This window comes from Balaenoptera acutorostrata, chromosome 17, assembly GCF_949987535.1.
Source record: "Balaenoptera acutorostrata chromosome 17, mBalAcu1.1, whole genome shotgun sequence".
NCBI lineage: Eukaryota > Metazoa > Chordata > Mammalia > Artiodactyla > Balaenopteridae > Balaenoptera > Balaenoptera acutorostrata.
In genome coordinates, this window is record NC_080080.1 from 25558320 (window position 1) to 25585730 (window position 27411).

At 34.6% G+C, this 27411-nt stretch overlaps 1 protein-coding gene across 3 annotated transcripts in view; it reads left to right on the forward strand.

The window, feature by feature from the left end:
• Window positions 1-27411, forward strand: part of CSMD3 (CUB and Sushi multiple domains 3) — a 1183499-nt gene that overhangs the window by 627974 nt on the left and 528114 nt on the right. The window lies entirely within an intron of this gene.

Below are 27411 nucleotides of genomic sequence, written 5' to 3' on the forward strand. Positions count from 1 at the left end.
CAACAAAATACTTGCCTCTTTAAATTAACTACAAATGTTGATTTCACTTTTCTTTAAATAAAATTGTTTTTTTTTTTTTCCCCTTTAAAATGTGTATATTTTGCATACCTAATCTCTCCCTCAGTCCACTCTACAATGCCTGTGCTTTAGGCACTCTGGACTCCTGGCCTTTCCCAGAATAGACAATGTGATTTTATAAACTTTATGCGAATTGCCTGGCAAAAAATCTACTAATTATTAAATACTTAAATACAAAGTAAAGACTTAATTCCTTAAAGAATCCAGGGTACCAATTGTTACTACTTTTATTTTTATTTTGTAATTCCTCAGTGTATCTCTCAGATCAAATACATGATGTCAGTGTTCAAATTATCAAGTCCTATGTAAATTACAGATCACAAAAGTGTTAAATTGCTACTGCCCATCCCAATATTGATAGTTTTGCAGATTAATGATGAATTACATGTGTGTAACACAATCTTTTGTTTTAGTTCTATTTATGAGATAGATGCAAACATTGTAAAATCATATCTTTGACACACGATTAACTTTTTTTTTAAAATTAATTTATTTATTATTTTTGGCTGTGCTGGGTCTTCGTTTCTGTGCGAGGACTTTCTCTAGTTGCGGCAAGTGAGGTCCACTCTTCATCGCGGTGCGCGGGCCTCTCACTATCGCGGCCTCTCTTGTTGCGGAGCACAGGCTCCAGACGCGCAGGCTCAGTAGTTGTGGCTCACGGGCCTAGTTGCTCCGCGGCACGTGGGATCTTCCCAGACCAGGGCTCGAACCCGTGTCCCCTGCATTGGCAGGCAGATTCTCAACCACTGCGCCACCAGGGAAGCCCACGATTAGCTTTTTTAAAGTCAAATAGAGACAGTGGATATACAGGTATACACACAATGTACATATTAGAAATGCAATTTTGAAATTCTGACTGAAAATATGTATATGTTATTAAGTTAAATTCTATGCTTTAAAAGATAAAAATGTGAAAGAGACCATCAGAAAGTTATGCTGCTTGAATTTATTTTTTCTATTGTAAAAGTCATTATTCTCTATCTTATCAATTAAACAATGGATTATTAAGTAGACAGAATTCTATTACTTGCATAATAATAATTTTTAAACAGACTTTATTTTTTCAAACATCGGCTTGCCATGCCTTTGTATCCTGGCACAGGGAAATGAATGCATGATGCTGTCAGGGAGACAGGACACATGCATTCTGTGTTTTTAACTTGAGACTAAATTTGGTACTATATTAATTTGAATAGTTCAGGAAATCTGTATAAATGTCAGTTTAAAAAAATAAAAAGGTTCGCCTGATTATGATTTAAATATATTCTTCCTCCATTTAAAATCCACATCTATCCCTAGTAAATAAAACAAAGTTACAAAGTTTAAACAATGGTCAGCTTCTGTTGCAAGTATCTATGTCTTGATTGTTTTCTTTTTCCTTACTTTTCCCCTGTAAATTATATTCCTCTTGGTTTTATTATTTTCTTCACCCTAAGAAACTTAACCTGTTAGAAAGTCTGGAGTGATTTAAACCTTAGAAACTGTATTAATCATTAATGACAATGCTTCAGCAAAGAACGCAGTTATTAAAGCTCCCGAACAGTTTAGAGCCACAGGGGAGTCCTGTCGATATTTACAACTCTTGAACTGCTCTCCACCGCACTGCAGTTCAAGAGCTGGAAGTACGTTGTAAAGTAGCACAATTAAACATTGTTTTGTTTTCTGCTCAGATTTCAACAAATAATTTAAAAATATATGTACTGCCTAAGGATCTGCTATGTGCCAGCTACTGAATGAGTTGTTGAGTATAGAAAAAACAGCCAGGGACTTCCCCGGCGGGACAGTGGTTAAGACTCCATGCTCCACTGCAGGGGGTGGGGTTGGATCCCTGGTCGGGGAACTAAGATAAGAACCTGATGGTCGCGTGTTGTGGCAAAAAGGAAAAGAAACAACAGCCAGATATTTTCTCTCTTAGGAAGATCATAATATAGTGACAGAGAAAAATATATCCAACTATCCATATACAAATATCCACCAAAGTGAGATTTGAAACAAACCAACCCAGGAGATTCTTAATGAATAATTCCCTTATTCTTTCCCTCCCTTCAATCTGGTCTCTTTCAGTCTAACATCCACACTGCTAATGATGATCTCCCAGCAACAGGGAGGTGATCATATTACACTACAGCTTAAAATGTTTCCAAACTTTTTATTGCCTAAAGATGAAGTCCAGAAGCTCCACAGATCTTATCTTCCAGCTTTTTTCTCCCTACAATCCAATTTTATAAAACGATCCATAATTCTCTGAACCCAGCAAGTTGTTTCACACTTCTCCTTACACTCAATAAATTCTATCTCGATCCATATTCTATTTCTAACTCAGCATCACATCACTCATGCTGTGAGACAATGTTCAAGTATTTCTTCCTCTGTGAAGCCTTCCTTAACTCCCCTCATTACAAAAGAACACTTCCTCTGTTTTATAAACGCTGTATCATATATATACTACATAACCAGATGAAATGCATCATATTCATCTTTATATTTCCATTAGCAACCCCCTGCCAAATCATCATAGATAATTAATGATTGTTAAATAAAGCTGAACAAATGAGTTGACCTATATAATATGATGTAATACAGGGTAAAGTATGTCCTCAAAAGTTTAGTTTTCCTACTGTGAAAATCATGTTTTTGCATCCTCCATAATATAAAACCTGAGCTCAAAGTTGAAGCAAGGTTCATTTTGAGAGGTTTCAAATTTTGATGTGCAGATAGCTTTAGCAGCTTTGCCTACTAAAAATAATTTTCATAATTACCATGCTCTCTGTTAAGCAGTCTGTTGGTTCTAAATGGAACACCTGCTAAAAAAACTTTCCAGATTTGATCTAAAGATATCTTTTTCTTATCATCTATAGATTTTACATGAGATAGCATTAAAAGTGGATCTCCTGTAAATTAAACTTGTGTTTTATTGTACATTTTATCTTTGAGAGTAAGAGAGAACTTAGCTGTAAAACCACTTGGTCATTTTTACTCAAAGGTAAATATTTAGGAAATTTAATTTTTTTCTATGGCTATAAGTCTCTTCATATCTTTTCCTGGATTAATTTTGATTATTTATATTTTGTTAGAAATGTTTCTAGGATATAGATAATAGTTTTCAAATATATTGACATTTCATACATAGTTTATTTTTTAAAACACTTTTCTTAAAAAATTAGTAAAGATATCTTATCCAAATTATTTACGGCATAAATTAAAAATCTCCCCAAACTGGAAGAAATTTAAATATTTATCCATAGGTGAGTATATAAACAAAATGGGGTACTACTCATCAATAAAAAGGAAAAAGCTATTAACGTATGCAAAAATGGATAAAAATCAAAATTATCACACTCAGTGAAAAGAGCCAGACCAAAAAAAAAACAAAAAAAAACAAAAAAACGGTATATCCTGCATGATTCTATTTATATAAAATTCTAGAAAATGCTAACTAAAACTCGTAGTAATGAGGGGCATTGGAGGAATTGATTACCAAGGGGCCAGAGAAACGTTTTGTGGTAGATAGATGAATGTTCATTACCTTGGCTATGGTAATGATTCACAGGTGTATACATATGTTAAAATTAATCAAACTGCACCTTTTACATATGGTCAGTTTATTGTTTGTCAGTTATACCCCAATGAAGCTGTAAACAAATTTCAGTGCTAACATTACCAAGTAATGTTTCCAAATGAATACTAATATAAAATGTTTTATTTTTAATAGTATTATTATTTTGAGAGAAATAAGAAAAAGATTATGAGGAAAATGTTTTGATAGTTTTTGACAAGGGAGCAAGAACAATGTTTCATTTAAAATAACTTTAAGTAGAAGAGAATAGTATATTCTTGGAATTTATTTTTGAAGTGCTAAAGTGGTTATACTTCGCAGATTTCAAGTTTTTCTTTTTTTTTTTTTTTAGTAGGTTGAGGTATTACAAACAAGAGTGTCAGTGATATAATAGAGATTATAACAAGGTAAATTTATACCCAAGGAGCAAAAGAAGTGCTGAAAATTGCATTCATTTTTCTGCTTTTTCATTAAAACATTTTTAGTCTTAAGAAAGGTGGTACAAAGTAAAAATTTGTTATAATCAATTACTTATTTCTTAATCCTGCTGGTACCTGCCTAAGAAAACCTGACATGTTCTTGTGAGGGACTGAGTTTTATTTAAACTGAACACATTCTTTTATTTTCTCCAGTTATATGAGATTTTAAAATTTTGCTCCACTTATATGATTTTTTCCATCTCTTTATTAGGATATTTCTCCAAAATCACCATTCATAGAATCCCAAGATTAAGCCTTGTTATATTTCTAATTAGAGTCAGTTAAAAAAAGAATTAATCATATAAGGATATTTATATAGTGGACATATACAATGGTATCTGGCAAAAGAGCTAATGGTGTGTGTAGGTTTTTGTCCTTTTAGTTAGTACAGTGAAACAAAGATTCTGCACAATCCATCATTATACCCCCATAGTACTTACCACAATTCACATGGATGGTCCAATAAATATATCAAACTGTAATCTGCAAAAAAACTCACTGAGATTAGTGCTAAACCAAAATGGCTTTCAGTATTAAAGAATTACTATGTTATTAGCAATTGATTCTTAAATATTTAATTTTAAAACTATACTTTAAAGCAGAAAACTAATAATGAATGAATGATAAATAAAGATCTTTAGAGACTTTGTTAGAAATTTATGAATCCCCCAAATCTTCCCACGTATTGTATTTCTTAGTTTTCCAGTGCTTTAAAATCAAATTAGTGAAATAAAATTATGTAAGGCACAGTTATATTGTTTTTTTAATTTATAAATATTTCCTATTTCCCCATATCCTGTTCTTTAACTCAAGTGAATTCAATTTAATGAGATCGAAGTCATCTAAAGAACATATTTAGATGATGATCTGACAGACTCTTAAAATGCACTCTGTAAATAATGAAAATAATTTTTAATTATACTGAAAATAAACTTTTTAGTTTTTTAGGAACTAAATTATTTGTAATATACAAACATAATATTAGCATGTTACAGAGATATAGTTCAGTATTTGTGTGATTAGATTGGAATCTAAGTTCATTTGTGTAAATAACTATTTTCCTCTAAGGTATGCCATGTACATAACTGATTCAATACTTGCTGAAAGGAAAGTTTATCTTTAAAACAACGAGCTTGGACAAAATAGTCTCTGCATTTACTTTGAGTTCTAACATTCTTTTATTAGATTTGGTAAATTAAATATTGATATGTTTATTATATAGTCCAAGAATATTACACTCAATATTCATTCCTTATAGTAAACTGATATGCTATCAGCGGGACATTCTTTGTGTGAGTTCTCAAGATAAACTCCTCTCCCAGAATTTCCTCCAGATGTGACACCTCTCTATCTGGTGGTGGTCTGCTAACACAGAACCAGTGAGCCCCCTTGGGTTTTCTCATTATTGTGTCTTTTGAGATATTTCTTCTCTTCATATCATTTTCATTTTCTTTAAGAAATCTTATAATCTGTTAAAAGTGTTTCTCTTTCTTGGAAAAACTACTAAGTAACACGTAGTATTATGTGTGGGATTTTCATGATAACATTTCAATCTGCCCTCAGAATAAAGAGAGCTTTTAAGTATGACCCATGGAAACTTTACTAGAATAAGTATTATTATTTTCATTGTTGCTCTTTATTAGCTTAAAGGGTTTATTCTATTTTTACATTCAATACATCAAGTTTCTTCAGAAAACTACTGCTCCTAAAATATTCAATTTGACTTTATCACAGTCTGCTGTGAGGACTAAGCTTTTTGTTTCTATACCCCCAGAATGAGAATGAGTGGCAGTAGAATATTAAAAGTCATGTCTATTTAAAAATATTCATTGAGTTTCAACTATGTGCTTAGGCGTCATGAAGAGGATAGGGTACATAGCAAAAAATAAGAGACTTAGTCACTGCTTTCAGTCTAATGGGACAAAGACTGACAGTTAACAAATAATTGTAAATACAAAGAGTGCTAAAAATGAAAGAGAGAATGTGCTTTTGGGAGACTATAACAAGGCACCTAATGCGGGCCTCAAGGAAACCTTTCCTGAGGAAGTAAACATGGACTGAGACCTGAAGCTGAGTAGGAGTTACTGAGTCTGGAAGCTGGACAGCATGACCAGTAGGTATAGATGACAAGTTCCATTTGAGGAGTTGTTAGAATTCCTGGATGTGTAGCAGAAATGGAAAGAGAAAAAGCTATGGTGTAGTCCTGGATAAGACTGGAGAGATGGGAAAGAGCAGGTCATGCTTTGCTGCAAAAGACACGTATGAATCTGTGAGACTGAAAGATATTCATTTTCTCCATGGGAGCAAAAGATCATTCCACCCACTCCCAGGTAGACAGCTTTTCCAATTTTCCCCTTAGGACAGGGACTAGTATTTATTTAAATAATGGAATCACAGAACATTGGAGCTGGGAGAGACTTTTGAGGTAATTGAATCAATTATACTCATTTCCTCCAAGATGAGGAAATTGAGTCCCATAAAGATCTATTTTTCTCACAGTCACTATAGGTAGTACCTGAGCCCAGAGTGGAACTATGAGCGATTGCTTCTGAGAGGGTCACTTTCCCCTGCACTACATTGCTTCACACTTCATATTTCTCCATAGATCCAAGGTATATATAGTTGGCTGATTGACTAATACACTTTTGTAGGTTGTACAGGGCCTTTGTCAGATAATCTATAATCATCACAATTTCTAATCAAAGTCATGTGTCTTTTCCCTCAATGCCAGTAATAATTTAATTTTATGTGTATTATATTCATGGTTATTCATTATATCCACCTTAACTGGTGAAGATATTTCAAATCAAAGTGAAGTATCAATGCAAGTAAAAGAATCATTGGAGACTAAAATGTTTTTCCTTATCTGTTATAAGCAGAAGGTAAGATGTGAGATATGTGAGGTATTTATATTTTAGAACTTGATCTTTAATGGCAGAGGAGAACAAAGTTATTTGTTTGATTAAATAAAATCCCAATGTTATTTTTGCTTATCTCAACTGCGAAAGAAATCTTGATTAAACCTATCAGAATTAAAACTATTCAGAATTTTGGAATAGTGCCAATCTGACTATGTGCAAAGAGGTACCTGTTTATATAAATAAATTGTTTTCTGAATGTGGTACTATATCATTTCTTGGACACAGTGGTAATCTTAACCATTCTCAAACTCATTAGCTTATACGACAAGTATTTATTTTCACAAGTCTGTGCGTAGGCTGAGGGTATGCTGATCTAGGCTGAGTTTGAATTCATGCATCATTCATTCTTCTGACACCAGTGCCCTAGACCAGATATGGTGTTTTCTTGACAACGACAGAAGTGCATAGGATAAAAAATTCAACCATACAGACATGTTTAAAGATCTCCTTGCTTCTTGTCTGCTAAAATTCATTGGCCAAATCAAGTCAATTGGCAAGCCCAGATTTAAGAGGTAGGAAAGTGAATTCTGCCCAAAAAAGTGGGAGAAGAGAGTAAATGTTTTTAAACAGTCTAGTTTGCAACAAGTGCTAACTCTCTCTCTCTATTTATATATAAAAGTACATATACATATATAGGCAAAAGGTATATATATATATATATATATATATATATATATATATATATATATATATAAAACCTGTGCTTTTGTCTGTACCTGGCCACCACCAACCAGATGACTGATGAGTGGTACAGAGGTGACCGAGCCTGGTGCCAGCATTGTCCCCAGTTAGCTCCCCAGGAGGAAGCTCAGCACCACAACAAAGCCCAACAGGAAGACAATCCTTGGGAAGGTCAGGAATATACATATACACACACACACACACACACACACACACATACATACATACATGGTTGACTCTTGGACAACACGGGTCTTGAACAGTGCAGGTCCACTTATACAAAGACTTTTTTCATTAATAATACTATGGTACTACACAATCTGTGGTTGGTTGAATCCACAGATAGGAAAACGCAGATACAGAGGAACCGCTTATATGGAGGAACTATCTACACAAGGTACCAACTATAACTTATACTTGGATTTTTTTTACTGCATGGAGGGTAGGTGCCCCTAACTCCCACATTATTAAGGGTCAGTTATATATCTTCTGCCCTCAATAAGAAGACAGTTTAGTTTGGAATAAAGTCACATATGCTGGGCTTCCCTGGTGGTGCAGCGGTTGGGAGTCTGCCTGCCGTTGCAGGGGACATGGGTTCGATCCCTGGTCTGGGAGGATCCCACATGCCGCGGAGCGGCTGGGTCTGTGGGCCACAACTACTGAGCCTGCGTGTCTGGAGCCTGTGCTCCTCAATGGGAGGGGCCGCGACGGTGAGAGGCCCGCGCACCGCGATGAAGAGTGGCCCCCGCTTGCCACAGCTGGAGAGGGCCCTCGCGCAGAGACGAGGACCCAACACAGCCAAAAATAAATAAATAAATAAATAAATAAATTTATTAAAAAAAAAAAAAAGTCACATATGCTGATTGTTGGCAGTGTTCTAAGCAAGATGATACAGAACTAGACAAGGGATGTTACTTCTGAAATGAAAAGTTAAGGATGAAGTGGGGATTGGAGTTAAGAGTTCTCTCTGAAAAGGGAAAAAGAAAACACACCTTAATGACAGTAGATAAAAGAGATATAGCAAGAAAATATATAAAGAGATGGAGGTGCTCATAGTAGTCAAAAACCTGCAAAATATTTTTTGGCAAGAAATTATATTTCAATGCTGTGTGTATATTGTTCTTCATTGTAAATATCATGCATCTTTACTGAATTTAAATAACTCCCATGGTATCTTCATTTCATGTCAACTTTTAACAGTAACATAAGAAAGATTGGAACATCTATAAAAATTATAATAAGACCTTCTATTGAAAGAAAAAATGGAAATATTTTGGCAAAATATACCAAATGACTGTTGGCCATCAGGGCATTTCCCATGTTTAATAATAAGGTGTGATGATATTCAGGTGTTAAAAGCATGGGCTTTTGAGTCAAACATAGTGTTGAATGTAGGTTTGTTGACTTCTGAGTCGGACATAGTGTTTATTTCAGGTTTGTTGCTTGCTCATTGGAGACCTTTGGGAAATGTTTTAATCTTTTGAAGTCTCAGCTTCCTCATCTGTAAAATGATAAGAATGAGTTTTTACCTTAATAGAATGTTGTAAGAATTAATGAGAAAATGTACTTAAAGTCTTAATAAGCCTTATATTTATAATATTATTATTACACAGAAAATATATCTATTATATAGCTACATAAAATACCACATTTTATAAAGTTTTTATTTTTTCACATCATGTGGATTACTCAAAAAAATTTCTATCATATTCTGGGAAGTGCAACATTTATTTAGTTTGTCTTCAAATAAGTCAAACATGGAAGAATATTTTAATGTGATTAAAACAGAACCCAACTAGCAATAACAGAATTTGAAATTAAAAATACATTATCATTTATGCTAGCACCTTCAAAAATGAAGTACTTTGGTATAAATCTAAAAAAATATATATAATACCTATATGATGAAAATTATAAAACTCTGATAAAAGATGCCAGAGAAGAACTAAATAAAGAGATATTCTATGTTCATGAATAGGAAAACTGAGTATTGTCAAGATATCAGTTTTTCCCAACTTGTTCTATAGATTCAACACAATCCCAATCAAAATCTCAGCAACTTATTTTATGGATATTGATAAACTGATTCAAAAGTTTATATGGAGAGGCAAAAAAAAAAAAAAAAACGAAACAGAATAGCCAACTCAGTACTGAAGAAGAACAAAGTGAGAAGATTGACATTACTTGGCTTCAAGACATATGTAAAGTTACAGTAATCAACACAGTGTGGTAGTGGTGAAGGAATAAACAAATAGCTCAATGAAACAGAATAGAGAACCCAGAAAAAAGATTCACTGATCTGTGCTAAGGAGCACAGGCAGTACAATGGAGCAAAGATGGTCTTTTCAACAAAAGGTGTGGAAACAACTGGAAACCTACATGCAAAAATAAAAAATAAAAAAAATAAAAATCAAGGCACAGACCTTACACCCTTCACAAAAATTAACTTGAAATGGGTTGTCAACCTAAATGTAAAATGTGAAACTATATCACTACTAGAAGGTAATGTAGGAGAAAATCTAGATAACTTTGAGTATGGTGATGACTTTTTAGATATAGCATCAAAGGCACAACCCATGAAAGAAGTAATAGATAAGCTGAACTTCATTAAAATTAAAAACTTATGCTCTGCAAAAGACAATATAAAAAGAATGAGAAGATGAGCTACAGAATGGTAAAAAACATTTTGCAAAAGACACATCTGATAAAGGACTATTATTAAAAAAAACACAAATAATTCTTAAAACTCAACAATAAGTAAATTAACAACTCAATTTAAAAGTGATGTGTACCACTACACACCTAGTAGAGTGGCCAAAATCTAAAACAATGACAAAACCAAATGCTTATGAGGATGTGGAACAAGAACTCTCATTCATTGCTGATGGGAATGCAATGTGGTACAACCACTTTGGAAGACAGTTGTCAGTTTCTTACAAAATGAAACATATTCTTAAATATATGATTCTTCAGTCACACTCTTTAGTATTTATCTACCAAAATGAAATGAAAACTTATATCCACACAAATACTACATATGTGTATTTATAGTAGCTTTATTCATAATTATCAAAACTTGCAGCAACCAAGATGTTCTTCAGTAGGTGAATGGATAAATAAACTGTGATACATCCAGACAATGGAATACTATTCAGCCCTGAAAGAAAATGTGCTATTAAGCCATACAAAGACATGGAGGAAACTTAAATGTGTATTACTCAATAAAGGAAGCCAATCTGAAAAGGCTATGTACTGTATAATTCCAGCTATATCTCTTTCTGGAAAAGGCAACACTGTGGAGATAGTAAAAAGCTCAGTAGTTGCCAGGAGTTGTGCTCTGAATAGACCAAGCACAGAGGACTTTTAAGGCAGTGAACCTATTCTGTATGATACTACAGTGATAGATACATGTTCTTACACACTTGTCAAAACCCATAGAATGTTTAACACCAACAGTGAAATCTAATATAAACTCTAGACTTTAGATGATGATGTGTCAGTGTAGGTTCATCAGTGTGGTACATGGAGTGGGGGAGGCTGTTGTGTGTGGTATGGAGTAAATGGGAACTCTCTATGCTTTCCACTCAATTTTGCAGTCAACCTAAAACTTCTCTAATTTTTTTTTAATTAAAAAAATAATAAGTTAAAAAAAAATGAAACCCAATAGTACTCCCAAAGGTGTCTAGAAATAGTTATAAAATGATAGTATTTTATATTAATAGAAGTATTTGAAATCTTTTTTTTTTTTTTAATTTTTTATTTATTTATTTATTTATTTATTTTTGGCTGTGTTGGGTCTTCGGTTCGTGCGAGGGCTTTCTCCAGTTGCGGCAAGCGGGGGCCACTCTTCATCGCGGTGCGGGGACCGCTCTTCATCACGGTGCGCGGGCCTTTCTCTATCGCGGCCCCTCCCGTTGCGGGGCACAGGCTCCAGACGCGCAGGCTCAGCAATTGTGGCTCACGGGCCCAGCTGCTCCGTGGCATGTGGGATCTTCCCAGACCAGGGCTCGAACCCGTGTCCCCTGCATTAGCAGGCAGATTCTCAACCACTGCGCCACCAGGGAAGCCCTGATTTACACTTTTTGAAATAATCGTGTTGTCTATGACAATTTTTATGGTTCATAAATCATCAACAACTAATATTTGCACCCATTTGCATATGAAACTATGTAGATATCTAACTATGTTAGATAATTAAATGGACACCCTAAACCGGATGAAATGACTCATACAAATATAAAACTTCAAATAGCACATACACTGTAAAATAGAGTATAAAATAAAGAATTAAATTGGCAACCAATATCTATTTACATTAGGCATATTTTTTTTTCTTGTTTATAGTTTGTGTGCTGTGAAATTATGTGGGAAGGGAAATATCTTGCTTCTATTTAAGGAAAGAACCTACCAAAGCCTGGGAAAGTTTTCTGAATTTTTACACATATTTAAAAAGATATTGTATGATCACGACATTTGTGTATCTTTTTCTTTCGGAGGGGGGCAGTACAACATCTCCAAATTTGGTCAGAAAAGATGTATAACCTTCTGAATTTTTGTATTTTTTTTAGCTTAAAATAAGAAAATTAAAGTGGAAACATAAAATACCAACTAATGTGCAAAGGCTGTTTACATGCTAAATCACCAGATCCAAAGCCACAGTTATGTTTAGGGTCCTTTTACAGAATAAGTTGGAAGGTCAATAAAAATGTAGGATGAGATTTGAAATAAATTAAATTATACTGTTATCAGTCTTTACACCAGTGAATCAGCTAAAAATCCTTACCCATGAGTTTATTTTTCAAATAGCCCTGTCGTAGAATTAACAGACAAAGGCTTCTGAGGGAAACATAATGAAACAATGTAATATTCATTGCTCTAGGACTGAAGCCTAATTTTAAAATTAATTTAAATGTTTATTAACATTCAGGAATATATAATAGGATTTTTGGTCAAGCTCACACTGCCTCAAATCTGTTGCTCACAATGTGTTTTAAGGCAATACTCCCATCACCTTTTGATCTGAAGATAGGAGATCAAAGTCCAACTAAATGGAGAATGCAAGACATCCTACAAAACATGCCTTCTATAATGAGATTTGGAAATCTGACCTAGCCTAGATGATGGGATTTGGACAGCAACATACCAAAGATAAATGAAAACAAATAAATTATGTCTTTCTGAAAGACATAAAATTCAAATTCTCATCACTTAAGTCTCAGCCAATTTGAAGTTTATATTTAAACGCTGATCCTATTTTCCTAAGAAAAAAATTTGGTGGAGTGTGTGTGTGTGTGCGCATGCACACACACATGTGTGTATGTATTCAATATTTGGGAAAATTGATAGGGGAAGAAAACTAAGAAATATGAGTCAATAAAGGAGAAAAATGTAATAATGATAAAAGAATAGTCACATGGGTTAGAACACTGTTTTGTTGTATCCAGTGCACTCCTTTTGATAATGTAAATTACAAGAGTATGGTCATTGTGCATACACAATGCTGCTGTTATGTCTCCCATAGTTTAGGAGCCAATAGGAAAATGGAAATTGGACTCTTACTCTCTAAAAGATAAGCTGACCTCTGCAAATATACTCTCTCCATATGTGGCTTACTTGGAACTGTCAGGAAAGGCACAGTATTAACATTGCTTGCACACCAGTTATACACCAAACATCATGCCAGAAGTTGGAAATATATTATCATTTAATCTTCACGTATGCAAATAATTTCAGTATGTTTAGTGCAACGTTTAAATAATCATGTGACTTTGAGGTCCACTCAATTGTCAATAATAATCCGTGTATTTTGCTTGCCTCTAACTAGTTCTATAATGAAAAAGTCTATGTGAATATTTAAATATATTAATTTATTCACAAACATTTATATAGCAATATTAAATATAAAAGAACAATGGTTTTAGTTTACTTCAAAAAAAACTTTAATTTATAAATTATTCTTAAGAATACAAGTAAAAGCTAAGGAATTAAAAATTATAAATGCTTTATTTAGTGATACGTTAAATTATAATTTGTATTCTTCATCCATGTATTCATTCAATTAACATTTGTTCAATACCTCTAGCTTATAGATTTACATTATGAGAGTTGCTGTGGGCATGAACTCTTCTTTTAAGGCAATCCCTGCCTTGTCAGATAAGAGGTAGACATAGACATAAACAAATAAAAATGCACTGTCTTGAATGTAATAATAGAAGCTTGTACTAATCACAGTGGTAGCACAGAGGAGAAGGTTAATAATTTGACAGGGGACAAGGTATCAGGGCAGGCTTTAGATAGGAGGGAATATCAGGTCAACAAAGTTGGAGATGTATGCACATCCTAGACAGAGTAAAGAGCATAGGCAAATGTACAAGAATCCTGAAACACCTGGCTGAAAGGGGTCAACTACAAGTGGTTATTATTTCTGCAGCATATGGTAAGAAGGAAATGGCACCAGCAGATGCGACTAGAGATGACCTTTAGGCTATAGGTAGACTATGAAGGGATTTAAGTAGTGGGTAATATTCTATGATTTATATTTGGATAAGATTATTCTGATAATTGTATAGAAGAGAAATCAAAGGGAAAAGTGAATTAAGCTATCAATCATCCAGAAAAGAGATAAGCCCAAACCCAAAATAATGGCAATAGAGCTTGTAAGAAGACAGTAGAATCTGGAGACCTTTCTGGGACAAAATTGGCAGATGCCGGAATCCAAACAGATGCTGTGAGAGTAGTGTTGAAATAGAGGGGATAATCAAGGATAGCACCCAGCTTTCTGCTTGAGTGACTGGGTGAACAGCTGTGACGTTAAGGAAATGTGTTGCAGGGAAGAAGGATCTGATGTAAATGTAGGGGAATAAAATACATTTAGGCTTGTCGCATATAATTTCACTGTGAGACATCAAATTGGATCTGTTAATATTGCAGCTGGAACTCAAGAAAAAGATCTGCGCTCTTTATTTGGGAGGCTGGTTCTTTAGTATGGGAGACTCTCGTGGGAAGATTTGAAGAACAAGTAGTTACTATCAGCTAAAATGTAGTGATTATAATGTACATTAGTATGCTATAGAATAAGGTCCACAATCCAGAAAGGCATTTATAAATTCTTGGTAGATTTGGTGGTAATTTAGGTAACTGGAAACTCACCAATGCACACAAGTGTCCCTGAGAAAATTGTAAGACATAGGATCATGGAGAGCCACCATGAGCAGGAATAGACATGCTGTCAGATATCAGAAGTAAATGTCTAATGATGGGTTTGAATGCAGATAAATATATCGGTATGGAGCAGAGGGAAGAATTAAGAAGGTTTGGGTTTTCATACCTGATGGCTTCTGTTTTCTTTAAATTAGGAAACAAAGTGTGCTTAGAACATTTACAATAAGAGGACAAGGGAATGAGGAGGGTACCAAGATGAATGTAGCTGTTCTAGCCTCACAACACCTTAGATCCAGAGGTAACAATAAAGACTGTCCTGCTTTCCTGAAAGCTCAAACAAAATCCTCCCTTCTTTTTTTTTTTTTTCATTGTTGTTGTATTCGGCAGAAAATACAATATGTTATTGTTCTATCCATGATTTCACCCTTATTTTAATCTTAGCTCTAAAATTAAAATAAATTTCTCACAATCAGTTCTTTGCCAAACTTTTTCCAGTCATCTCTTGGTTAGACAAAGCTCTGCTCTTAATACATTCTTTAGAAGGGCACATGTGTACAATATTCTATCAGTTCTTCATGTTCAAGACTATATATATATACAGTCTATACATGTATAATTTATATATATATATATATATTTTTTTTTTTTTTAACTTGAAGGACAGCTTAGTTGGACATAATATCCTGTGAGTACATTCTATTCCCTTAACTTTCTTGAAAGTGCTCGTCCACTGTTGCCTTACTTTGCATGCTGTTTTGGAAAACTCTGATACCAATCTAATTCTTGTGACTTTGTGAGTTATTTCAATTTACTGCCTGGAGGCCCTCAAGGATTTTTTTTTTTCTTTAAGTAAAAGATTCATAACAATTTTTTTGTTTGTCTAAAAGATTCAGTCTGAGAGGTGACTGTAACCAGGTTGGCTTTCACTGGCACTGGTAGGTCTAGACTTGAAAGGTCAAATCTAGACTTCAGGCTTCTTTCATATTTGGAAAATTTCTTAGATTATACATGTAAATATACATTCTGTTCCACTGTTTGATTTTCTTCTTCAGGAGTGCTAAATTAACTTACGCTGTTGATCTGTCTTTCATTTCAACTACTTCCGCTTCTGATCCATTTTACTTCTGTGTTTCATTTTCATTCACTTGAATTCTCTTTTTTTTTTTTTCTTAACATTTTTATTGGAGTATATTTGCTTTACAATGGTGTGTTAGTTTCTGCTTTATAACAAAGTGAATCAGTTATACATATACATATATCCCCATATCTCTTCCCTCTTGCATCTCCTTCCCTCCCACCCTCCCTATCCCACCCCTCTAGGTGGTCACAAAGCACCGAGCTGATCTCCCTGTGCTATGTGGCTGCTTCCCACTAGCTATCTGTTTTACAGCTGGTGGTGTATATATGTCCATGCCAATCTCTCACTTTGTCCCAGTTTACCCTTCCCCCTCCCCGTGTCCTCAAGTCCATTCTCTAGTAGGTCTGCGTCTTTATTCGCGTCTTGCCCCTAGGTTCTTCATGACCTTTTTTTTTTTTTTTTTTTTTTTTTTAAGATTCCATACGGTATTTGTTTTTCTCTTTCTGACTTACTTCACTCTGTATGACAGACTCTAGGTCCATCCACCTCACTACAAATAACTCAATTTTGTTTCTTGAATTCTCTTTTATTCCCTGCTTTTTTTCAATGTCCTTTATAAAATTTTCATTTGAATCTTTCTCTCTTGGGTGCCTTGTTTATTTATCTTCACTTCTAGTATAATGTTATCATTTTCTTCTCTTTCCTTAGTGAAATCAACTTTTGTTTTATTATAAACTGTCTTATGTCCATTTATAGTCCTACTATTTATTATCTAATTCAAGGATGTTTTTAATGTCCCTAGTTCATCATTTGAGTATATTTAATTTAGTTTGGGGTGTTGTATTACAATTTTATTAAACTGCATGATTGTTTTCAGAGGAAAATTTTATCATCAAAAATGTGTTGATTCCCATTTCTGATTTATCACAGTAGTTTTGTATAGATGTGGTTTTTCTTATTTCTGTTCATTTCATGGACAGTATTCCTGGTTTGAGAATGCTCTCTTCTGTCCTCGTTTTTACAGTTTCTTTTATGGATGGTGTTGGTGGGGGTAAGAGAAGGATGCCATGTCGTTTCTCTCTGTTTCTTTAGGATTCTTTATTTTTTACTTTTTTTTTTATATATAAAATTTTTTTCCTTCCTTGTGTCATTTTTTTGTTGAATGCTATTCTTTCACTAAATGTGTGTCTCTCATGATTATTGCTCTCTGAGACTGCTACTTCTAGTCCCACACAGTTTAAATCCCCTACATTTAATCAGTGCTGTTAACAACTAAGCCCAAGTGCTGTGTTTAGTATTTTGACACTTAATGTTTGACTTGCTCTTTCTGGGGATGATTTCACCTGTGCTTTGTTTATGTCCTCTGTGCCTTTTTACTCTTTTTTTTTTTAACAGACATTCTTAAGCTTACCTTCTTTACTCTGTGTTCACGGTCATGCAGTTAAACTCTGTAGGAATTTTTTTTCTCTATTTACAGACAAGTAGGAGTGCAGTATTCTGAAGGGACAGGTCATACATGGTTTTATTTTCATCCTTGGTTATTTATATAGTTTTTAGGGGCATTGAAGGGGAGATTCAGAAGCAGGCAGCCACCATTGTTCTCCTGACATAATCATATAGTCTTGACATTTAGAGTTGACACAGATCTTGCAGTTCATCAGAATGAAAACTGTAACTTACAGATGACAAAACAGGAGGTTAGAGAAGTAAATAAGTTGGTCAGAGTCAAATGGCTGTTTCAGGTAGGATATGACTGAATTCTGAGTTTCCTTACTCTGAATTCCAGTTTTCTTTCCCAATATAGTGTGTTACTTCTAAAAAATAAATACAAATCAATAATTTTGGCATTGATAGGATACCTTAAATGATGAATGTCAAGATAACAATTGAGTAATAAAATAGTGATAGATATTTTGGAACTGATTAGGTGAATATTTTCAGTACCTTTACAATGAGTGAACAAGGCAACACCCAATGAACATGAAATACCATTTACTTGAAGGAGGTGAAGAGTTGTTGTCTTTTAATGTACCTGAAATATGTTGAGAATTGAAAGACTGCTTGTATTTCAGTAATGTTTGCAATAATTTGAAGACTACAACTGTGCTTGTGTGCTAAGTTATTATTAATAAAACTGTTTCACTTCACTATCTTCAATGTAGAACTTTCTTCTGGTAAAAATCTAATTTAAGTTTGATTCATTGTAGTCATCAGTTACACATGAGAGTAATAGGTTTAAAATATTATGCAGTGCTTTCTAGGTCATCAGTGTTACATATTTCTTTATTTTAGTCAGATGATCATTAACTGTGGAAGGTTCATAAATGCCAATTTTATGTATATAAAAACAAAACTATATATAGGTAAATATGTATGTGTATGTTAAACACTTTACAAGTTTATCTAGTTAAATAATTTGTCCTTAATTATGAGAAAATATCATGTAATTTTTACAATTTTTATATGATTCTGATTCTAGCCAAAATAAAAGTATATTTTTTTAAGTTGAGGTAACGTTGGTTTATAACATTATATGTTCTGTGTGTACATTATATTTTGACTTCTGTGTACACTACAGCGTGCTCAAAGTTTAGTTTCCAAAGTTTAGTTTCCATCTATCACCATACAGTTGATCTTTTTTACCCATGTTTCCTTGACCCCAGCCCCCTTTCCCTCTGGTAACCACTACTTTGTTTTCTGTATCTATGTGTCTGTTTTTATTTGGTTTGGTTTGTTATTTTATTTTATTTTTATATTCTACATATGAGTGAAATCACTTAGTATTTGTCTTTCTCCTTCTCCATTTTCCCTCTCTTCTCCTTCTGGGATACCCATTATCCTAATGCTGCCCTTCTTATTAGAGTCAGATAGTTCATATAGAGTTTTTTTTTTTTTTTAAGATCTTAATTCTCTCTCCTTTTCTACCAGTATAATTTCTAGATTTCTATCTTCAAGCTCACTAATTCTGTCTTCTGTATGGTCTGCTCTATTTCCAGTGCTTTCTAATGCATTGAGTTCTTCAGCTCCAGAATTTGTTTGGGGTTTTTTTTTTTTTTTTAGAGTTTCAGTGTCTTTGGTAAAGTATTCATTCTGTTCATTAATTTTATTTCTGAGTTCATTGGATTGCCTTTCTTAGTTTCCTTTAAGCTTGTTAAGTTTCTTCATGTCAGCTATTTTGAATTCTCTTTCAGTGAGATTGCAATATTTCATGACTTTGGTTTCTGGAGAATAATCATTTTCTTTTGATACCGCATTACTGTGTTTCTTCATGGTGCCTGATGAGTTTAGTTGTTTTTCTGCCGGCCCATTTGAAGTAGTGAACACCTTGCTTGTTTAGATAAAACTCCCCCCCTCGCCGCCACTCCCCGCAGCTTGATTTTATTTGCCGGGTTATAATTAGAGTTTTTTCTTTTGTTTTCCAGTAGGTGGCACCATAGCACAAGTTTTTGGTTTCTCTTACCTGCGCTGCCTCTGGTTATATTTGAGAATCTGCACTTTCCACCCTCCAGGGCATCTGCCAGAGAACTGTTGCCCGGTGGCCTCTTTGTCACTGTTTTGCCTCTGGGGTCATTGGTACCTTGCTGTTGCTGGTGTTGCTAGCATCACTGCCTGGGGCAGCGGGATAGTGGGTGTCTCTTCTGCATGGGGGCATGGGGGAGGGGTGATTTTCCTGAGTCACTGGCTCCACTGCTGCAGGGGAGGGGGAGGGGGAGAGCTGGGGTTGCGGATGCCTCTTCAGGGTTTCTGGGCTTGCGAGCACCACCTCTGCCAGCAGAGGGGCTGGTGTCACATGCATCGCTGCAGCTGAAAGCTTGGGATTGCGGGCCCAACTGCCGCTGCTGCCTGATTCCCTGTGGCCGTGGGTATGGATGTGGCTGGAAGGCCAGAGTCATATGCATTGCCTTCCCTGATGCTACCAGGTTCTCTGGGGCTAGAGGGCTCAGCAGTCTTGGCCATCCGTCTGGTATCACAGGCACCATCTCCACTGTTCCCCTGGTTCCACCACCTCTATGTGTCCCAGTCAACCCACCTTTAGATGTATGGATGTGTGGAATTCTCCAGTGTTCTGGTATGTCAGGTAGAGACACCTTTGTTGAGTTATGGATATTTTACTGGTTGTAGATTGAAGGGAAGAGAGAATGTCTCATGCCACCATGACGCTGATGTCACTTCTCAGAAAACTCTTTTATTGACTCTGAAAAAGTCAAATGAGGATTCATTAAAAGACAGCCAAAACATAGGATTAAATGAAACTTCCTCTAAAATTGTAATTTCTAAGGTGCAACTCATCACACATATTATCAGCACATTATGTCTCGTGAAGATTGCAAACATGGAATGCATAATGAAGACTCACAGATATATCTTTTCTAACATTTTTGTAAGATTCATAAGATTTAAAATTTAGCACCATAAATTGATGATGAAAAAGTTGAACATTGAAAAGTAATTGCCTTTTAACTCTCTGAAAAGTGACTAACATTAAAGTGTTTCCATAGAACAGAAAATGTCCTTTGTGTCCATAAGAGTGTCTGCAAGGGACAGTGGTAGGAGATGATGTCACAGAGATAGTTGGCAAAAGTGGAGGGAGCTGTGTTTAGATCATGTAGGTCTTCATAGGGTTTGAATTATACCCAGAACTGGGAAGTCATTGTAGGGTTTTGAGCAGAAGAGTAAACATGTATTTTATATTTTCTAAGGATCACTTTGGCTGATGTGTTAAAAAAAAAAGCACCTAAGAAGACAAACAGGGAAATTAGTTAAGGGGCTATTGCAAGAGTACAGGTGAGAGATCATTGTGGATTTGAAAAAATTGGTAACTGTGAGAAGAGGTAAGACTGTGAGAAGAACAATTTCAGGAACAAAAATAAAAAATTCTGTTTTACATATAATAAGTTTGAAATGCCTACTGATATTCAAGGAAGCATGTGGAGTAGGTGGTTGTGTATACAAATCAATAACTTAGAGTAGAAGTTGCCACAGATGATCTACTGTGTCAGATGCTACTGAGAAATCAAGGAAGGTGAAGACTGAAAATTGACTACTAATTTGACAGAATGAGTGACTTGACAAAGCATGATGGGGATGACTTTTTGAGTGCTTGGTAGAAGAGGTATTAGAGGCAATAAATAACAGACAACTCTGTAGAAGGATAATAGTTGGAGGGAAATGTGGGACAAAAGGAGGTTTTTGATTGTTTTGTTTTTACGTGGGAGATATTCAGCTAATTCTCATGCTGATGTGGATAATCTTGTACAGTGCTACCCAAAGTACTGGTCCATAAACTATGTCTGAGAAGTCCACCAAGAGATAATAAGTTTGTGCCAGAATGTAAATAAATGTGCCACTTCTTTTATTGACAGAGCCTCACTATGGAGAAAAAAAAAAAAATGTCAGGTAAATTAAACAGTATGTTTAAGGACATAATTGTTCTGGGAAAAGTCCTTATTTTGTAGCAGATTAGTAACAAACATTTTGTGGGTTTTAGTTTAGTAGCAAAGTGGGAGGGAGAAAATTGTTGAAACAATAAAGAGAAGAGACAGATATAGAGAATGGTAGCTGCATCCTGCTATTGCTAGCCCAAGGAACTGTACTGTTAGTTTTATCAAACTCTGCCCACACCCAGGTTCAATGTGCCATTTGTTGCCTGCCAGGATCCTGACTGATATATTTATCAAACCTTTATTAATGCCTTCTGGGCATCAAACTCTCCTGTCAGATAAATAGGTAGGTAGGTAGTTAGGTTAGTTAGTAGATAGATAGATAAATAGATAGATAGATAGATAGAGACAGATAGATATCGATAGATAGGTGTCATTGTAAATCATTTAAGTTTTGGTTGAAAAAAGGAAGAACAGAAACTATGTCAAATTTCTTTGCAAAACACTACCTTCTTACTCTTGGCTGTGCATTAAAATCACCTGGGGCACTTTAATAATATACCCCTTCTCAGGAGACAGAATCTGATTTTATTCAACTGAAGTGGATTCAGAGATTAGCATTCTTAAGTTTCCCTAGGAGATTCTAATGTACAGCCAGGCTTAGGAACTATTTTAATAAGGATTCAGAGATATAAAAGCCTTGCTGAGTGAACTCCAAGAAATAACAATATAGCAGAGGGAAAAGGCCGTGTAAATAAATAGCTTCATTCAGTGGACATTAAACAGAAAGGTCATTTATGAAAATAATTTAAATTGATATTATTGATAAAATTATGAGTCCATATTTAAGTAGATAATCATATGCAAATTACTTGGACATCTATACAACTGGTTATTTAAAATAACAGTAATCATAATAGCCATACTTACAATGCAATTAGTAGGTATGAAGCATGAATCTAGTGTTATATTAACTCTAATATAAACTCCGCATAATCCTAATGGCGTAGGTATTGTTACTAACCAGTTTTTACAGATGAGGAAACTGAGGCACAGAGAAGTTAAGTAACTTGTATATGGCCACATAACTATTTTATGTTGTTTCACACTGCCTTTATGCATTTCTGCTGCCAAAATTAACCCCTCTCCCTTTGCAAGTTAGCCCAATGTCAAATCATTATAGTATCATTTCTAAGATGTTGTCTTTTGCTGTCTTTTGCTTAAGCAAACTTAATTTGCTTCCATACTGTTCTCTTCCATTCTTTGTTCATATATAGCTTCATAATCTCTGATTTTCTCCAAAATTCTTCCTGCACATTTTTTATCTTCTTACTTTATTTTTATTTCAGGAATCCCAAAGTTTTCTATAGCAGGCAAATTATCAAAGATTACTCTACCATTTATTGTACATTCCTGTGATATAGGCCCTAATTAATTGTCTATTATTCCTGACTTCCCTTAGTCTTTACAAAAGGCTTGAAAGCTAAGAAATTATTTACATTTTGGAGCTGTTTTAAGGTTCATTATCTTGCCCAAGGTCACAGATCTAATAAGTGGTTGAACTGAGATTTAAACCCCCCAGTTCTAATTCCAGAGCTCTTAATGACTGCAGTTTGCCGTGCCATTAGAAAGACTGATCTCTCAAGTTAGAACATAAGTTCTGTCTCTTTGGTGCTGCTTGTCCTTTTGCATTAAATTGTCCCATGGCCAGAACAAAGTGGCCAACTATTAAAGAAAATCAGCCTTTCTACCCCTGGGGCCATGAAGAACAGCAAAAATGCTTTCTCAGGGCTTTGCTTTTACCATTTACTGTCTACTGTATGAAGTAGTAAAGATGCTGATTTTTAAAAAGTGGCAGTATAGCCTTCATTAATAAATTTTCTCAGGTATGAGTTGCTGAGACATCTTTGTTTATAGCAGCAACCTATCGATATTTTATAAATATATTTTTTTTCATTATCAAAATATATAACTTACCAAGTTCAAATTCCTAGAAGATACAAAAACAAAGAAATGCATAGGAAAGCATAAAAAAGAAGTTGATTTCTGGTCCTGGATTTAGAGAGAGATCCTGGATTTACCTCAAGTGTTATGTTTCATCTGTCTTTATAACTTCTGACCAAATATGTTTATATATATAGCAAGTGTACTCTTCTTCTGAAAAATTTAATTGCCATTCATTTTCCTAGTGCGGAGTAACATGGATTAGATTCAAGTCAAGTAGGTTAAATTTTTCTATGTTACATTGTTTAAAGTGTGTAAGTTTTTTTCTCACAAAGTAATTCTGTGTCCCTGACTCCTTCCTCCCTGGTGGAGGATAGACAGAGATGAGAACTGTTCTCCAATACAATCACTGATCCTACAGAAATGTTTTCATCATAGAAAACTTAGTAAACGGAAGTCCAAAGGAAATGAGAGCAGTATGGAGTGGACTAGCTAATAGGCATAAAAGAAACAGAATATTTCAGAGAAGAGTTTGTGGTCCAGATCACTCAGCCTTAGAGGCAATAGAGAACTCTAGATGGACCACTAGTTTCCTTCAGAAATTATTAGCTAGTGGTACTAGTTAAAGCTTGTAACAGTTCCTGATTTTGTTTTTTTTTAATTAATTAATTAATTTATTTATTATTGGCTGTGTTGGGTCTTCGTTTCTGTGTGAGGGCTTTCTATAGTTGCGGCGAGCGGGGGCCACTCTTCATCGCGGTGCACGGGCCTCTCACTGTCGCGGCCTCTCGTGTTGCGGAGCACAGGCTCCAGACGCGCAGGCTCAGTAATTGTGGCTCACGGGCCTAGTTGCTCCGCGGCACGTGGGATCCTCCCAGACCAGGGCTCGAACCCGTGTCCCCTGCATTGGCAGGCAGATTCTCAACCACTGCGCCTCCAGGGAAGCCCCAGTTCCTGATTTTTAATGAGCATTTGAAAAATATATCCAGGAGGTCTGTCTGATTAGAAATAAAGGACCAAAAAAAAAAAAAAAAAGAAAAGAAATAAAGGACAATAGAGATCCAGACACAAAGAGGGGAGCTGGCATAAATTAACAAAGGTTTCCCAATGAGAAATTAAACTAGAAACTTGGGAACAGGGTGCACAGGGAAAAAAAAAAAGGCAGCAAGTAAGTACTTAGCCATGGTAAGCCCTTTGAAAATGCTCACTGAGTGAAGAATGAATAAATAGTGAGGAGAGAGAATGGACATATGCACTATAAATTAGCTTGAGAAACTGCAGCCTGATGCTCATGTGGAAAGCCAGGGACTCTAGTCACCTTCCACACACTGGATTGCATTGGCTCACTTCTCAATTGTCCAAGAAAAAATATGTCCTGACTCAGACTTGATTAAAAAATCAGTCTCATACATTCAACCACTTCATGATCGTATTCACCTTAGTGTCATCCTAAAACCCTCACTTTTTCTCAGTCCCCGCATCTACTGTTTCACTAATTCCTCCTGCTGCTGCTTGTTACCTATTTCTCAGATCCATCCCCTTGTTAGTATTCTTTCAGCCAGTGTCTCAGTACCTCACCATTTCACGCCTGGACATTTAAAACATCTTCCCATCTGGTTTACCTGTCCTCTTCAAACCATCCCCTTCATTGCTCGGAGTAAATATCTGAAATATAAATCTTGCCCAGTTATTCTCCTTCATGACACCTTTACTGTCTAGCATTTATCTCTTGAGTAAAATCCAGTATCTTCATCAAGGTATTAAAGGTTCTCCATGATTAAACCTTATGACCATCTTTTCCTCACTTCCCCCATTACCTATCATTCACTATATTTTCGATCTCCTTTCCTTGTCCATCTTATATAGTTGTCCTGGAATGTCCTTCCCCCACATATTATTCAGAAACTTCTGCTCTCTCTTTTATCCAACCACAGCTACTCTGCTTCCCTGAGTCTGAACTATTCTGCACAAATTTGTTTGCTAACCTCTTTTGTAAAGGTACTGTAATTTTCAAACGTACTAATGCAAACAGCAAATATTTTAAATTGATTGTTTTGAACATATAAAATATTAAAAAACATGTTCAAGATTGTAACAGTACAGACTTCCCTACTAATTACTAAAAAGAATTAAGTTGGCTATATTCCACAAATTGTTTTCACCAGTCTTTTGCTATTCTTTTATTTACCATTGTTACATACTTTAACAATTTATGTTTTTAAGAAGAATCACCATTGTGCAACAGTATACAACAAAATATCATCTTCACCACATTTTAATACCTCAGATAATGATCATTTATATGTGTGAGTGTAAATATATATAGTATAGAATACCATAGTGTAGACTCAGATATAAAGGCAGAAGGGGCCAGGGCTAATGTGCTTATCTTATCATATTTTATCTGTTCAAAGAACAAATAAATATATAAAGACTAAATTATATTAAGTTACTTCTAATGATAAAACAAAAGGTTTCATAAATTTCTTAATTATAGCTACTTAACCATTACTTTATAGGAGAAATAACAAATGAAAAAGTTTTGAACACATGGTCTCCAAATTTATCATTAAGCATAAATATGATAAATTGAAAATTTAAACAAATATTTGAAATATACTTTTATTTAAGAGTAAGATTAAATTAGGCTAAACTACTTTTAATCAAAGTACAAGCTCAAGAATTTTTAGAAAAATGTAGCTTGTCTTGATCCAGAAACTTACTTTTTGGGATACTTTTCTTCTTCTTTGCCTTGTTCTAATTTTGATATTTTTATTAAACCTTCAAAGAACTGTATATTGATTTTATATAAAATTATGAACAGCATATTTAAAATTTTTTGCTTATAAATGAAAATGTTCTCTTTATATTCATTCAACAAATCCTTTAAATCTCCCTTAGCAAGCAAATATAACAATGGAAGCCATGAATGTATTTCTGAAAGATGTTTTTCCCATTAAAATTCCCATTTCTTAGTTCATTTTAACAGCATAGAACTTGCTAAAATGTCACTTGTGTTACTTCTGTTGGAAGTGGTTCTTTTTTAAAACCATGTAGCAAAATAAGATATGTTGGACCACTAATTATTTCTGAAGATATAAAAAGTTTAAACCTTTAGTGAAATTCAATATTTTCAGCTGCCTTTAAATGAGAAGGAAAAGGCTTAGTTGGAATTTTCTAAAATACAGGGCCACTAGCAAGAAAAAAAAGAAAACAACAACAATAAAAAAACACAAGAATTTCATGTGTGGGAAAATCAGAGAAGCATCTATACTTCATAATCCTGTCCAGAGCCCAGTGTATATTAATATAGCACGTTGAAAGTAATATAGTTCCCACATGAAACAGGATTATTCTCTATACCCAAAATTATATTTCTGTTCATTTGAAAGCAAAATTTGTTTGCACAAATTTCAATAAGTAATGTAAAAATTGAATTTAATAGAAAACATTTCCATTTTATTTTTTTATTTTTTATTTTTTTGGCCACACCACACAGCTTGTAGGATCTTAGTTCCCCAACCAGGGATAGAACCCGTGCTCCCTACGGTAGAAGCGCGGGGTTCTAACCACTGGACTGCCAGGGAATTTCCATTTTATTTTAAATCAAAATAATTAACATATAATAGATACAGTTTTTCTGGACTAAAAATAGAAATAAAGATCCTTATTTTCAGATACAGTATTTTGGCATCTGGATTCAAAGAGTTATGATAGATGACACATTGTTATTTAGATAAAGTTGTCAGGCTATTAAATTTCAAATAATATTTGTGGTATTAATAAAATATATTGTGGGGACAAAGGAAGGAGAAAAATTTACTGTTGATTTTGTTAAATATATTTGATAGGATTTTTCCCTATAAAATATACCTCTCACCTCTTTCTTGAACTCCATATCAAATTGTTAATATTTTCATCAGGTTGTACCACAAATCTTTAAGCTCAACATGTCCAAAACAAAGTCTTTACATTTTACTAAAACCTTATTTTCATATTCTCCGCACCCCCCATGATGACTCATCTACCTTAGACACTTCAGAATCATCTTCTCAACCTCCCATCCATTCTTTTTCTCAATGACTTGTTTAAATGATCCCATCTCTTAGAAAGAGGGATATACCTTTATCTC